Source organism: Panthera leo, chromosome A3, assembly GCF_018350215.1.
Source record: "Panthera leo isolate Ple1 chromosome A3, P.leo_Ple1_pat1.1, whole genome shotgun sequence".
Taxonomy (NCBI): domain Eukaryota; kingdom Metazoa; phylum Chordata; class Mammalia; order Carnivora; family Felidae; genus Panthera; species Panthera leo.
The window spans coordinates 9285001-9300062 of NC_056681.1; the positions used below are offsets into that span (position 1 = coordinate 9285001).

Below are 15062 nucleotides of genomic sequence, written 5' to 3' on the forward strand. Positions count from 1 at the left end.
CCTTGATCACAATGATATTCTTCAGTCTGCTCTCCATCAAAGCAGCGAAATATCATCCAAGAAGCCCAGGAACTCCATTCTAGATGAGCATCCTCAAAACCACAGCTATGCCCCATCAAACAATGATACTCTGTTTATGAAACTCGATACGGAAAATGCATGTAATGTTCAACCTTCGTGAAATGTCACGCGCTTTTGAACAAGTGTTTTAGGGGTGCACGTTTTTGCCTCTTTTCTTTCAGCATGAAACAGAAGAGAAGTTGGTGCTTTATTTGGTTTGGGGGCAAAACCAGAAAAAGTTTCCACGGGTAGAGTTCAGCTGCCCCGCACCATGGTAATTTTGAGCTTCCCCGTTCTTGGACACATCAGACATGGTGGGAGACAATCACGGTTAGAACTGGACAAAGCTAGAAGCCTCCCTCTCTCGTGCTGTCCTTTTATCTTCTAACATTATTCCTTCTTGAATGTGTTTTTAACACTAGTTCTTCAAACAGGTCATGAATACCTCACAATCTTTTCTCTTTCCTTGACAGACATTTTGACTGTTGCCAGAAACTACCTTTGATGTGTTCCTGTAAAGAATAACACAGACTTTCCTGTTTGTCTCAAAGCTACTGAACTGAACCTTTAACTGCAGAGGACAAAATGATCTGTATTTAAAAAAAAAATCAGCATACCATGCGTGCACACACACACACACACACACCCCTACCCTTGTCATTATAAACCCAGACCTGGCCTCCCCAGGGCTCAACTGGTTCCTGTTATTACCTCCTTGGTTGTTTTAGTAAGATTTTTAATCATGATTTCCCCAATCTCTGCTATCTGCGTCTTGAAATAGCAACAGTAATTACCAAATTTCTCTTCCCCCCCTTTCCTACTCCTGGCTGAACTGGAGAGCCGCTGAGATTTCCCCACCAAACCTCTGAACCCATCTGAGGTTCGCACATCTGTCTTTCTAAGTCAGCAGAAGGGAAAACACAGGAAGACTGTGCCTTGAACTATAACGAATCCTGGCCAACCCCCAGCTTGTGTCAGTATCTCCTGAGGAAACTTCATAGAATCAGAGCCTGGAAGAGACCTCGAGAGATCAAAAAGTCCTGAAAAACAAGGGTTCTAAGAAACTCAAGCTCACAGAATATTAAAAATGGAAAGAGCTATAGTCATTGCTGGCCTTTTATTTTTTTCTTATCCAAGTTAAATTACTTTCATTATTTTCCTCTTTTCCTACTCACCCTACTTTCTGGCCTTTAAGTCGGTGTTTATCCTTTTATTTTTTTTTAAATCATCTTCTTGATTTTTGTTTTATCCCATACTACGTGTGTTATTATTTACTTCATTTGTTTTTCAAAATTGATTTCAAATGGATTCATTTGTTTTCTTTACGTTGGATTCAGCAATAATACTCATGAAACCATGGTTTTGATGTACCCATTACACGTTCCCTGTATAATACACAGAAAATTAAAACCATAACTATTAAAAAATGCGTGATTCTACCACCAAAAATTATCCTGCATGCAACTGTCTTATGCGTATCACAGGCTGGGAATGAGCTTCTGGAACAAGGACGAGCTCACCTTTCCCATTAAGAGCCAAATAGTAAATATTTTAGGCTTTGAAGGCTAGGAGACAAAATCAAGGATATTATGTAGGTACTTAGGTAACATAAGAGAAAACAAATTTCCACATTTTCCCCCTCTGCTGAACATTTAAAAATGTCAAAGTCATTCTAGCTCACGAATCCTACAAAAACAGGTGGTGGGCTGAATCTGGCTCATGGGTCACAACTTAGCAACCCTGCTCACAATCACATATCTGATATTCATTTGAACCTTCTCTGAAATTCCCATAATGACGAGTGAGACGTAAGAGGACTTATTTCACAGGATGGTTATGAAAAGGGAAACCGGTTGAAACACGTTCAGTGCTTACTTAGCACAGCACCTGGCACAAAGTAGTTATTCAGTGAACGTCAGTTGTGGTTCTTGTCCTTGTCATCATCATCAGCTTCTCTCTCAATGAGGTCAGTTGGTCACCGAGTACCTTGCCTGGCACACAGTAGGCACTCAACAAATGATGGATGGTGTTTTTACTTCAACTGCTTGGAACACTGTTTCTCAGCCTTCTTTGCAGATCAGACTCAAGTGGGAGGCTATTTTTAAAAACATATGCTGACTTCCACTTCTGGAAATCGTGATGTCAAAATTTGTCCAAGAAATAAGCTGAACACTTGTGTGTGTGTGTGCGTGTGTGCGTGTGTGTGTGTGTGTGTGTGTGTGTGTGTGTGTGTGTTGGGGGTTTTTTGGGTAAGTTCTAGGGGTGATTCTGATGATTCTTTTTTTTTTTTTTAAATTTTTTTTTTTTAACGTTTATTTATTTTTGAGACAGAGAGAGACAGAGCATGAACGGGGGAGGGGCAGAGAGAGAGGGAGACACAGAATCTGAAACAGGCTCCAGGCTCCGAGCCGTCAGCACAGAGCCCGACGCGGGGCTCGAACTCACGGACCGCGAGATCATGACCTGAGCCGAAGTCGGACGCCCAACCGACCGAGCCACCCAGGTGCCCCGATTCCGATGATTCTAACCAGAAACCTGTGCCTTCGAGGGCACTGAATCTGGACAACAGAGTCAGAAACTCCAATCCCCAAATGGGCCCATCTTCTCTGCCTTATTTTGCGGCCACATACAACAGGGCTAGTGCTCAGCCCCCTTTGGAAAGTCCTATTCCATCAGTCAGTCACCGACTGGGGTTAACTGAGCACCTGTTATGTGCCAGATGTCAAGCTAATTGCTGGGGATACAGCAGTGAAGGAAGCAAAGGCCTACAATACAAGAGCCCCTTCTCCTCATCTACCCTTTTCCATGCTGGATTTTTCTACTTAGCCCTTACACACTTAAATGTATGTTGGCTCTGCCCCATGAGAGGAGGGACCTGATATAGTCTCCACTGTCCCCTCCCAGCCTAGAACAGTGCTTAGCACACAGTGAGTGTGACCAATATTTATTCTAACAGGCAGAACAGGGAACTCTGCACCTCTTCGAGCGCCAAGCCGATGGCCAACCCAAGGTAGAGCGTGTGCTCAGCCTCCTTGGTGCTGGAGTTAAGGGTGGAGCATATTTTCTTGTCCGGCCCCCTCCTGGCTGTTAAATCTGAAATCCCTGCTTGAAGCCATAGTTGATCCCTGTGTTCATTCATGACTGGTAAGAGGTATTAAAGAGGATGACGCTCAGTATGTGGATGAGGTTTAACAAGTAGCAGTTCCGTTGCTTCATCACCTGCAAATGACTCAACAGAAGACAGTTCTAGAATGTTCTGACAATTCCTAAGGAGACAGACTGAGTAGCAAGTCACACGCATCTCCTAGTCCTCAAGAGGGGATGTGCCTGTGAACGTGCATCTGATTATTGGACAAGTATTTCTTGAGCTTCTAGCATATACTAGACGCAGTGCTGGGGCCTCAGGACATGGGGACGATAAAGCCAGGCCTCTGCCTTCATGGAACTCACCATCTAGGGGTGGGGGTGGGCAGCACGGAGAGATGGATGAGAATCAAGTAAGCCAAGAATGGTAAAATGTCAATGCTGAGAAGAACAAAGCAGAGATACACGGTACTTTCCGGCCAGTAATGGGGACGGGGGTGGGCTTGATATAATCCGAGGCATCACAGTTTCCCTGAGCAGGTGATACTCAGGCCGAGACCCGAACTACATGAGGTGTTGGCTAAACTGAGCGGAGGGAAGAGCTGGGCAACAAGGAGAACAGGACAAAGCCAGAGCATAGGAGGAGAGAGCACTGAGGGTGTCCAGCCAGAAAGGAGCCAGCCTTCCAGGGCGCTGTAGGCGGACTCTGCTCAGACATAACGCGCTCACAAATCCCCTGGGCATCTTGTTAAAATGCAGTCTCTGAGTCAGCAGGGCTGGGGCAGGGCCTGAGAATTTGCATGTGTCCAGCAAGCTCCCAGGAGACACCAAGGCCGCCGGCCCCCAGACCGCAGCGTGAGTACGAAAGTTTTAGGCCATGACTCGATCCTCGGAGCCGGGGTGAGGTTAGGGGAGGGGGTTTTCCTGATATCCCTCTGGACTCTGTGAAAGCATCTGGCAGCCCGGGAACCCTCTGGAAGCCTGTGAGGTTCAGCTGGTGTCGGTACTCCCTCGCTGAGACTTTGCAGACACCTGTATCAGTCCCAATTCTACGTGGCATCCTCACAGAACAGGCTGTCTCCTCCCGGCACAAACTCCCTCGCTTGGGTGTTGCAATTCGGAAACTCTGAGGAGTGACCGCACACATGGATTTTTTTTTTTTCTTTCAACCAAACTAGGCTTGCCATAAAAACGTATGGATACAGATATACGTATACACACACACACATATACACACGCGTCTATAGACAATCTTTGAAATGTAACCATAGCCACGCGAAGGACTGAAATGAAATCTTAAAGACACTAAATCATCTCACGTTAAATCATCGGAGGATTATGAGGCTGGGATGTTTTTGTTGTGGCCGCAGGTGCCCGGGGCAGACCCAGACTTCTCCCTCCAGAGGCCGTGGGATTAGACATCTCAGGACCGCCGGTCCAGTGGGCAGGTGGATGCTGAACCCACCTGGGGAGGCAAGCACGTGAGCCAGGACGGACGAGGCTGGAGAGGCGAGAACCAGGAAAGCAGCTTCCTGCACACCACCTTCGATGCTCTCTCCCAGGCCCGCTGATTGTCTTTGCAAGACAATCTGGGTGACAAATGTGGGCCCGAGGAACACTGCCCTTGTAAGCAATCCCAGCTGCTCCGAACGAATGTCCCCAAACAAAGGTTGCACGCCACCCCTCCACCAGGCTTGCCGCTCAATTTAATGACCCTCCTCTGCAGCTTTAAATCAAAGGTGGCTCCTATTAAGTATAATTACCTTTGCCAGCAGCTTGTAGAACACAGTAAGTGAGGGACTACTAAGCAGGATGGTTTCTACAGGACATTATATATGCCTTGGACTAAATCAACAGCGGCCAGGACCCATAGCTTCGGATACACGTATAACTCAGCCACGGGCAAACGTATGCTGCTGGGAGAGCATCACATACTCACATAAACACAGCGATTCCTTCACCTACGTCAGCAGCCCAGAAACACCACGATGCAGGAGAATAAAGTAGGAGGAAAGGCTTCTCTGAACCTTGAATGCACAGTGCCTGTTTGTTATGTCAGTTTTTCTGCAAGAAGGCAACTTGCCATCCAACCAGCTAGTCTCTGAACAAGTCCCAAATGCAGTAGAAGAAAGCAGGCAGAGTCTCGCTTTCTCAACCGCACAATGCCCACATCTGACCCCCTTGCTTACCCCGGGAAAGTGGAGAAGTGACACTACCCCAGCTGACTTTGACATAGTCATTTTTCTCCCGTTCAACCTCGCCACATCCTTCATTCCCGACGTACAAACACATTTTTAAAAAAAGAGAAAATCATGAGCATCTTTATCGTTTCAGGCTCGTCAATTCCCATTTTGCCCAATTAATAAATAAATCAACACCTGAAAGGAAAGGAAAGTTGCCAAGGACTTTTGGCCTTAACCGAAAGGAAGCTATGGTGAGCGAGACTTAATGTGGTTCTTTCAATCCGGGGGCTGAAGCTCACCTCCAACCCCACGTTTATTACACAACGTGCCCGGAAGCATGAACGTCTCCAAAGACATTATTCTGGTAGTTCTCACGGTTACCTCCATAACCATCACATTAACGAACATTTATTGAGCACTTACTATGTGCCATGTATGCATGAAACACACTATATACTCAATCTGTAGAAACCCCCTGGCAACCCCACATGGTATCAGGATAATTATTTTCAAAACTGAGAATCTAGTGCTTAGAAGGTTAATAGCTTATCTAAGGTCAGACAGAAAGTAAATAACAGCCTCGATTTGAATCTTCATCTGAGTTCAAGGCCATGGGGTGTAACCCTTCAGAGCATACAGCATGAGGCTCTTGACTCTGTTGGCCCGGCATCCAGTCTCCCTTACTTTGGTAATATCACCTTGATTTTGCTTTGGTGACTGGCCACCAGCTGCTCCTGGCTCCTGCAGCACTGGGGGCCTACATGAGCAAGGCTGGCCAGTCAGAGGCCAGTGATTGGTTGGGGGAAGGCTATGCAAACCCATGTGGGCCAACATAAACCCTGGAGCCTATTCGCTGGGGGTCCTCTGAAGGAAAGCGTTCTTCTGCCAGAATTGCTAAGTCATACGCTGCCAGGTGACCATTGTGACCACCGTGTGTGAAAAGGAAGGAAGAGTCTCAGACCCGTCCCAATCCCACCCCTTGGGTCTCTGTACCTATAGGTGCCAAGGCTGAGGCTCAGTTGAGTCATGCAGATGGGTATAATTTATCACCAGTCCACGATTCGTTAAAAATCTGGCTGAGTGCACCCTTAGAGGCAAACACTTCTGGGGTTAAATTCTAGTTGCACTATATATTTGCTATGTTAGTGTATCACTTAATAGCTCTGTGCCTCAGTTTTCATGGAAAATGGGGAGATGAGCAGTGTGCCTACCTCCTTAGTTGAGAGGAAAGCTGAATGAAGTCAGGTATGTGTAAAGGATCCGGGGCAGTGCCCGGCACGGCTTAGTAAATATTAACGAGTCTGATTATTATTTTTCAGAGAACAAAGCAGAGAAAAGTTTATGGTGAGGAGTGAAAAAGATCCAGTGTAGCCAACTAGGGCAAATCCAAAAACCTTTACAGAAAGTTATTGCCCTAAGAGCTGAGTAGGGGCGAGGATCTGCAGGCAAGAAGGGACCTGGGTTCAGGAATGGTTCCTTGGAAGAGGTTATCCATCCTTGATGGAAGTGCCAGGGGCTGCCTGGGATAAAATCTTGACAGATCAACAATTAGACCCAGAAGTAAACACACACACACACACACACACACACACACACACACACACAGAAATGAGCTTGAATTCCTAGTGAGTCATAGATCATCTCCATCCATCCGTCTATCCATCCATCCATCCATCCATCCATCCATCCATCCATCCAGTTAACACTCCCTGGCTTTGTTCTGGGTACTCTATCACTAACCTGTCAACACAGAGGCTATGCCTTCGTTATCCTCATAGCCTGGCACACAGCACAAGGTCTTGAAAACAACAGAAATTAATAAATATCTGCTGAATGAATAAAATAATGACTCTCAAATACATGTACCCCTTTCGTGAACTTATCTTCCACGAATCTGATCGATCCAACCAGCCCTCCTTCCCTCGTGTCGTTTCCATGTCTCTTTCAGGTTATCCCCGGATCGAGGTTCGTGCCCTGGAAGACCTACAGGCAGCATAGGATCAATGTCCGCCAGCAAAGTTTCACGCTCAAGCCCTCACCCCACAAATTCTCCTTTGCTCCTCTGGAAACAAGAACTGCCTTTTATTTTTACTCCATGTTCCTCCCCTAGAAAATTAAAACATCTCAATCCACAAATGGTTTTGCTGAGTGGTTTATCTGTCACAGCTGTTTTCATGATGCAGGAACTCTAGGAAACCCTTCCCCTTATTTTAATTAATTTTTTTTTCTTTTGGTAAAGAATGTTGTAAGTTTCCGTCGCTACTGTTTTATCTTGGGGGACTCGCCACTAACTTGCCCAAGTCCTTCCCTACTGCAGGAGAGCAGATCACAGTACGTGCCCCAGCATTCAAACCGAAGTTACAAACAAGTATTTCTGTTTGTTTATCGGAGTGCTGGGGCAGACTCAAAAGTTAAACCAGAGCACAAAACTTTTCTTGCGGAGTGGGTGCCCAGGGGAATACGGTCTAAAATGAAAATAAGATCATTGTTTTAAAAAGAAAAAGGAAAAAAAAAACCCACCTCATACCGTGCATTGTTACACATTTGAAAACATCTCCATGTTCCTTAAATATTCTGCTTAGAGTACTAACAGGTCAGTCCACAGGAAATGCAAGAATACGTTATATTTTAATCAGGGCACATAAAACACTGTCTAGAATGTTATGTTGCCCGGGGGAATGCCGTGAGCAGGGAACGTTTACAAACTCCAGGTCAGTCCCCCCATTACATCACTGCGAAAAAAAGAAATTTATGAGGTTAAATTATATGGATGTTATATATTGGAACTGTTAGCCCATTCCCAAATGAGAATGTTGGCTGAAATAGCCAGATTCCCGGAGAGAAATTTTTAAGTACTTGTATTGTGGATGTTTTTATGGTAACTTTCTACCAAAAAAAAAAAAAAAAAGTGAAGACATATTCTTTGAAGATCATGAAATGAATTAAAAAAAAAAAAAAAAAGAGAGAGAGAGAAGCCTCACAACTAAAAAGTCCAAATTCCAAAAGAGAGGGCACCTAAAAGAGTTACTTATGTTCTGCTTGTCCAAAGATAATAACACAGAAGTTACTTTGTGGAACTTACTCGTGATTTATTTCATCCATTCTTCATCTAAGTGATTGGAAACACAGATGTTGACGCCATAACCTTGCTTCCAGTAAATAATTCCTCAAAGGACACACATTTGCTTAACCGTCGTCACAAGATGATAAAACTTATGAAACATTTATGGAAGCAGCAATGCAGTTTTGCTGGTTTATGGGTTTGGCAAGTTTTGAAACTCGTAGCCCCAAATTTTCCACCTTCCCTTTGCCTTCGTAAAGGAACAGTATCTTTGGGGAGGTTCCCGTACCTGGACTGGAGAGACTGCTCCCCCCCTCCCCACCTCGTTCTTTCTTTCTCCATTTGTGGCTGCAGTTTGACAATAAACAGAAGGGCTGTCGTGCCGATCTCAAAGAACAATAATTAAACCAAAGGGACAGCAGACAAAGTGCTCTGTGGGACCAACAGAGGAGGAATAAAAACCCCGCCAGGGAACTGTTTTCTTACGGTTTCGAGCCTGCTTCAGAGATAAGCAAACGTTCACATGTGCCATGTGTGTGCATTCGCGTATCCATTCAACATTTACTGAGAATCTACTATATTCAGCCCTGTGGGCGCAAATCGTGCAGGTATCTAAATATTCCAAAGGCTCCAGGAACCTTGGATGACTCTTCAATTCACTCATTTAGTCATCCGGGTATTCAACAATAACACCCACCGTAAATGACATGGTCCCCGTGCAGAGCCTACCTTCCTGTATCAGCTACAACTGATACCCTACAAATTTAGTGCTGATTTTCCTGTGCAGGCAACATAGGTGTAACTATGGTTCTGTTTCTCAGAACCCCCGGGGAATTGCCACAGAGAGACCCCTGGGGAAATACACTGTGATGCTGGCTTCACGTTCACGGGGAAAATCCCCAAGAGCTTTGTGGTTGATTCCATTAATAGGTCAGCCTCGGCGTGAGCATCTGCATTGACTAGGTCCACCACCAACACAAAACTCATGCATAATAAGGTCCTTCTACACTCGCTCTTTACCCCCAGACACACACACTAACACTCAAAGCATACGTGATCCCGCCATAGGTGAAACATACACCCACGACACACACAAAAGACACACAATCACAACTCACCCCCACAAGAAAACACGCTCACAACACACACTTCGACACATTCTAAGGACGATGCTGATCTTGGTTGTGAAAAGCATCTGGTACCAACATCGACCCTCCAGATCCTGAGGTCCTACCTTATTAATATTTCTCCCCCCCAGGACTGAGCAGCTTGCCTCGCTACATGTTTGCTAAACTGCATTAAAGGTCAGTCTGACTGCCTAACATGCCACACGGCCCAAGTGGCTACTGTTACGGTTCACCTTGTAACACCTCTAAACAAAATCCCAGGGTCCTTCCTTTCCTAACCTGACCCACCCATGTTTAACACCCCATGGATTCCAGGATCTGGATGGCAATGGTTGTCCGACTCGAAGCTCCATGGGTTACACCCCCTGAGGACAAATGCAATTTCTTTTATGCTATTCACACTTCCCTTTTAACGTCTCTGTGTTCCCCACTCCACCCCAAGACGACGAATGGTCTCACGCTGGATGTACCTGAGATTCAAGCCATGTTGATGGTTGAGTCTCACGCATTATTGGGATTATTGACGTATTTTATTTATTCAGTTTACTTGCTTCAAGCACACATTTCACAAGCGCCTACTAGGTGCAAGTGAGCCAGTTAAATTTTTGGTAAGGTAAGTGTATATTTCAGGAAAGACACCAAGAAGGTTCAAAGTAAGAAATACTAGCTGTTTCCATAATGTTTACTTTTCTCAACTGATTCTCTTGCTAAACGCAGTAAAATTCTCACAACTGTTTTTCTCTGCATCAATTATTTATGTGACAATTGTAAAAATTCTTAAGAATATCCGGTACAGGATTGTACGTAATAATGAAAACTTTAAAAATATGCTAAATGTCTATTAACAGAGGAGTTGATAAGTGAGTAAAAATACACATTCTTATGGTAGAATATTATAAAGCATATGAAAAGGAATTCACTGTATTTTTAAATCTATTCTCTCTGTCTCCCTCTTTTTTTCTTTAGCTGCCTATCTACCTACTTGGATAGAGTTTACACACAGACTTAAAAATCAATGTGCAATACATAGTGTAAAAAATATTTACATAAAAATATTAAACATATACAGAAGGACAATAATGCCCCTCGCTACATATATACGCAGGCAGAATTATAAATAATGGAGGATATGCCCACCAAAGTCTGAATAGTGCCTGCCTCTGGGGAGAGAGGGAGGGTGGGGGGAAATACTAGTATCTGCTGAGCACTTACGATGCATGGAACACTGTTCTAAGTACTTAACAAGGATCTACTTTTTAAAATCCTCATAATGGTGCTTACAAGTCACTGCTCTCCTTTACGCCTATTTACAGGACTGAGGCACAGAAATTTTAAGATTGGTGTTCAAAAGTGATATAACTTTATCTGCAAAGTTTAACTCCTTTCTACCCGAAATTTACTCATCCGGTGAAAAACGCTCATCTTATTATTGACAGCTCTTCCTTTTATTCTCTCCGATTGACTATCCCCATCCGATATTAATAATGAAAATGTTTACATTAAAGACAATAAAATAAGATGATTATTTCATTCCATTACTTACTAAAATAACCTCAAATCAGAGAGCAAGGCAGTTTGCCAAACTGTGTTATTACAAGATTTGCTTCAAAACGCCACCACATTCAAAATTTAAACACCACCACCAACAAACAGATCCGCAAAACCTACAACCAACAACAACTACAAATAATTGTTAGGGGTTTCCTTTTTCTCCCCCTAAGAAAGATCCTATCATGATGTCTGTTGTAAGCAACATTTTCCCTCTGAGACCCAAGCCCCTCGACCTTCACAATCATCTCTTTTTCAGATTCTTCAAAGTAATCATTTAAATGTCACCTATAATTAAATACTTACAAGTAAGAAACACCTTTAGAGACCCTGACCATAAATATTATGAGGAGCGCTAAACGGGAAATCTGGGAGGCCAGCTTTTCATTTGGTAAAATAAATAACGGGCCAGCATCATTGCACGTATTCCACATTTTTGATGGCCAGGAGGAGTCATGGGGCCTACAAGAGATTTATGGAGAACAGATGAGCAGCGTCTGATTTCAGGACACATCCACAAAGATGCTGTAGGAAGTGGATGAGCACGATCACTTATTGAGACACCCCAGATGGACCGTGTTCGTGGTTTTCATGTTTCTGTGATCGTGGTTTTCATGGTTTTTTCCTCCTTCTGTTTAATCAAACAGGAATGGACTTACAAAATGCCATTGTGGCATGTGGAAAGCTCAAGAGGTTTCAAAAATCATATATATATGTGTATATATATATACATATATTTTTTTTCATCTTCATAGGCTCAAATTTTAAAGGTGGTGCTTTGGATTTAGATAAGCAGGATGATGCTCTTTATTTATTTATTTTTTTTCTTTGCCACAACTGACCGACTTCAACCTGGAAGAAACCCTAAATTTCAGTTCGCGCCCTTAGCCTGCACGTCTCTCTCCCAGCCTGGGGACGTTTATTTACGTGATGCTCAGCTATTAAGCATTAAATACTGTGAGAAGCAATGAAACACAGTGTCTGAGTACTCGGCCTTTGGTAGGCAGAGCTGGGTTTCAATGTCTTGTTTGGAAGCTTATGTGATCTTCAAGCTATTAGTCATTCGATAATTCTCTCATCTCTTCAATGGACCCATAATAACACTATCTGGCCTTCAGGATGTCATCGGGAGAGACTTTATGTAGATGGCCTGCATGAAGTCCATGCTCTGTAAATGTTAACTAGTAAGGGTAGACTTTCTGGTTTGGCATCATGCGGGTCGACAGCGGTATTTTATGTTGATGGTATGATGTTGACTAGGTTGACGGTCACTGTTGCATTATGACAGCGACAGTTAGGACTGGCATCATCTTTCTCATCACCAACATCATCATTTTGGTCCCATTTGCTCATGGAATCCCAGATGATAGACAGAAAGGGCTCAGAAATCTCATTATTGGGAGGAACCGGGAAAGAAAAAAGAGGGAATTGATGAAGGAAAAGAGCCGCTGAGGAAAATAGGAGAAAATACGAAACAGAATGAGATGGTGAAGGAGGCACCAAAGAAAAACGCTAGGTTTTCTGCCCTCCCATTCTGTAGCGTTTTGGGAATTTCAGAGACTGTAAGAAACAAAAAAATCAAGCTCTGGGCGATTCCTTGTGTTTCTTTCTTGTCTCTTGACTCTGGTATCTAGGGTGCCGGCCAACTCCCGGGCAGACAGGGCCCCTATTCTATATTGGCTGCGTTGTTTGTCTTTCAACTTAGCTGAAGGATTCTCTGGGCTCTGATGTTCCGTGCTGTGACTAGGTAGATAGATGAGCGAATGGACGCATTTCTCTGTTGAAAGGCATTAGGGAAAGGGGTCCCCCCATTTCTAAAAACTAGGCGATTGCCACAAGAGACTGAAAGGAGAGAGTACTTATATATTTTCTGTTGACTAAAAGCCAAAAGTGGATATGGATCCCCTTGGATAATTTTTTAAATGTTTTGGCATTCCGAATTGGGAGAGAGAGGGAGGGAGAGAGAGAAAGGGAGTAGAAAAAGGAAGAGGGGGGAAGACAGGATCTAGCTTTGGTTTTTACAGCATCCTTCTGGCTGCCATGTGATGTATTAGGGACCAAGGCTTCAGGCAGTTTGACCACGCAGGAGGCCATCTACTTAGATTCCCGCCCCCCCCCCCCCCCCCCCCGCATCCTGCAATTCAAAGCCATGGTGGGTGCTTCAAATACAGATTCATGGGCCTCCGCCCCATCCTGTGGAATGAGAACTACTAGGCCCCCAGCCTGGGACTCCGCAAGGTTGCACTTCCGCCGGTTTTCCAAGTGATGACGACACCAAGTAAAGGCGAGAACCACCCCTCTATTCCACATGCCAAACCAGAACGTTATTCCCAATTCCTCCGTATCTGCAAAGTTTCCTCGGCCGGTAAAGGCTCTCCAGTGTTTCTCTCTGATGTTCTGGTGGGGGGGGCGGGGGGGAGTTCCTTCTGGTGTTCAAAGTTTTTTGAAGTTTTACTGAAAGCCTCTGCCTTCCGGGTGTTCCTTTGACCCAGACGCGACTTGGCAGCCTTTGGGCACATCTGGGTCATGAATCCCCTGCCCTGTCCGGGTCCTGGGCAACCACAGGTCCTCCCAGCTAGTCATTCTGCCCTATCCTCACGGTCTGTGCAACTCCCTGCCCCCCAACTATTGCTTTCTTTATATATTTCCTTACAGCGACTCCCTCTTTAATGTCCTCATGTAATTTTATTTTATAATGAAAATTTATGTCCCCACAGTCCGTGAAAACCCAGCATCATTTGCCGTTAACGATCAGAAAAGGAAAATCCAAGCGTTACTTGAAAAAGTCTCTGAATTCGAGGTCTACCCTCTCTGATAAAGGGGCATGAGACAGCTGTTTAAGGCAGGCTAACACCAACTAAGACTTGCTTCTTGATTAAATCAGAGGGGTTGAAAACAGTGTTGGAAAAGGAACATCATTTGCACTTAGTGCGTGAGTCCGTGCTGCTTAAAACTGTTTACCACCAGTGGTACGGCCGCCCATAACGGAGCAGCTCTGGCTTTAAAAGCCTTCAGGAATAGGCTTGCTTTGCTCACTGAAACCCTGCAGAAAGCTCTGGCAGGCCTGGGCAGAGGAGATGGCCATCTGGAGTGTCCACTAGAGGAGGCCATGGTACCAGTCAGGGGTCTTGTTTGGCCCCTCCCCACAGAGACGCAATTTTGTCTCCTGGGGTTTCCTCCCTGTGACTGCCAGTCACCATGCCCCCATCATTCATTCTATCAAATCACACTGATTGAGCACCAACTACGTGCCAGGCTTTGTGGACGGGCGGCAGGTAAGACAGAAGGCAGGTCCCTTCACGGTCATGAGCTCAGACTCGTGGTCATGATTATCGAGCACTTACTATGTGTGAAGCACTGTTCTAACTGCTTTGCAGGGGTTCATACTGTGCTCCCCAACAACCCAAGGGGGAGGTTGTATGATCGCTACGTTACCAATAAGGAAATCAAGGCATGGAGAGGTTTATTAACTTGTTACCATAATGACTAAAATGTATTGACCACTTACCTTGTACAGGGCACTGTGCTAAGCACGCCCTCTGATTTGTCTCGGTGAATCCTTGTAAACACCCCATGAGATGAGTTCTCATCAGGTCTGTTCTGCTAATGAGGAAATTGGAAGTCCGGGAGGTAACAGTGCCTAAGGTCATACAGGGAGGAAGTGACCCTTGGGAGAGAAATCGACTCCAGGGTCACCCCCTTGCCCTGACACGGTGTCGTCTGATGGGTGTGTGGAGCTGGGGAAAGGCGATTCCAGGACTCCACGAAATGTGCTTGGAAGAGGGCCCTTTCCCCCTCTACAGTCAATTCTAGAATCAATGCGCCTTCAAACGTTTTCCCTCGTTTCCAGTCTGGCTCAGAGAATGACAGACTGACAATTTTCAGTAAGAACCTGGTACATAACTACAGGCGAGAGATAAACGAAGGAATGAGGGAATTAGAATTACTAGGATAAAGCCAGGCCGGTATTTCAGACACACCTCTCGGGATACGCCACGG

The 15062-nt window shown here is 44.8% G+C and overlaps 1 protein-coding gene and 1 long non-coding RNA gene across 4 annotated transcripts in view; one reads left to right on the top strand and one right to left on the bottom strand.

Annotated features, from left to right (window-relative positions):
* The window catches only part of TSHZ2 (teashirt zinc finger homeobox 2), a 405034-nt gene that overhangs the window by 377643 nt on the left and 12329 nt on the right, over positions 1-15062 (bottom strand). The window lies entirely within an intron of this gene.
* LOC122215398 lies at positions 3325-7454 on the top strand. The gene is made up of 3 exons (XR_006200354.1): positions 3325-3999; positions 5479-5578; positions 7276-7454. It is a non-coding gene; the product is annotated as an uncharacterized LOC122215398 (long non-coding RNA).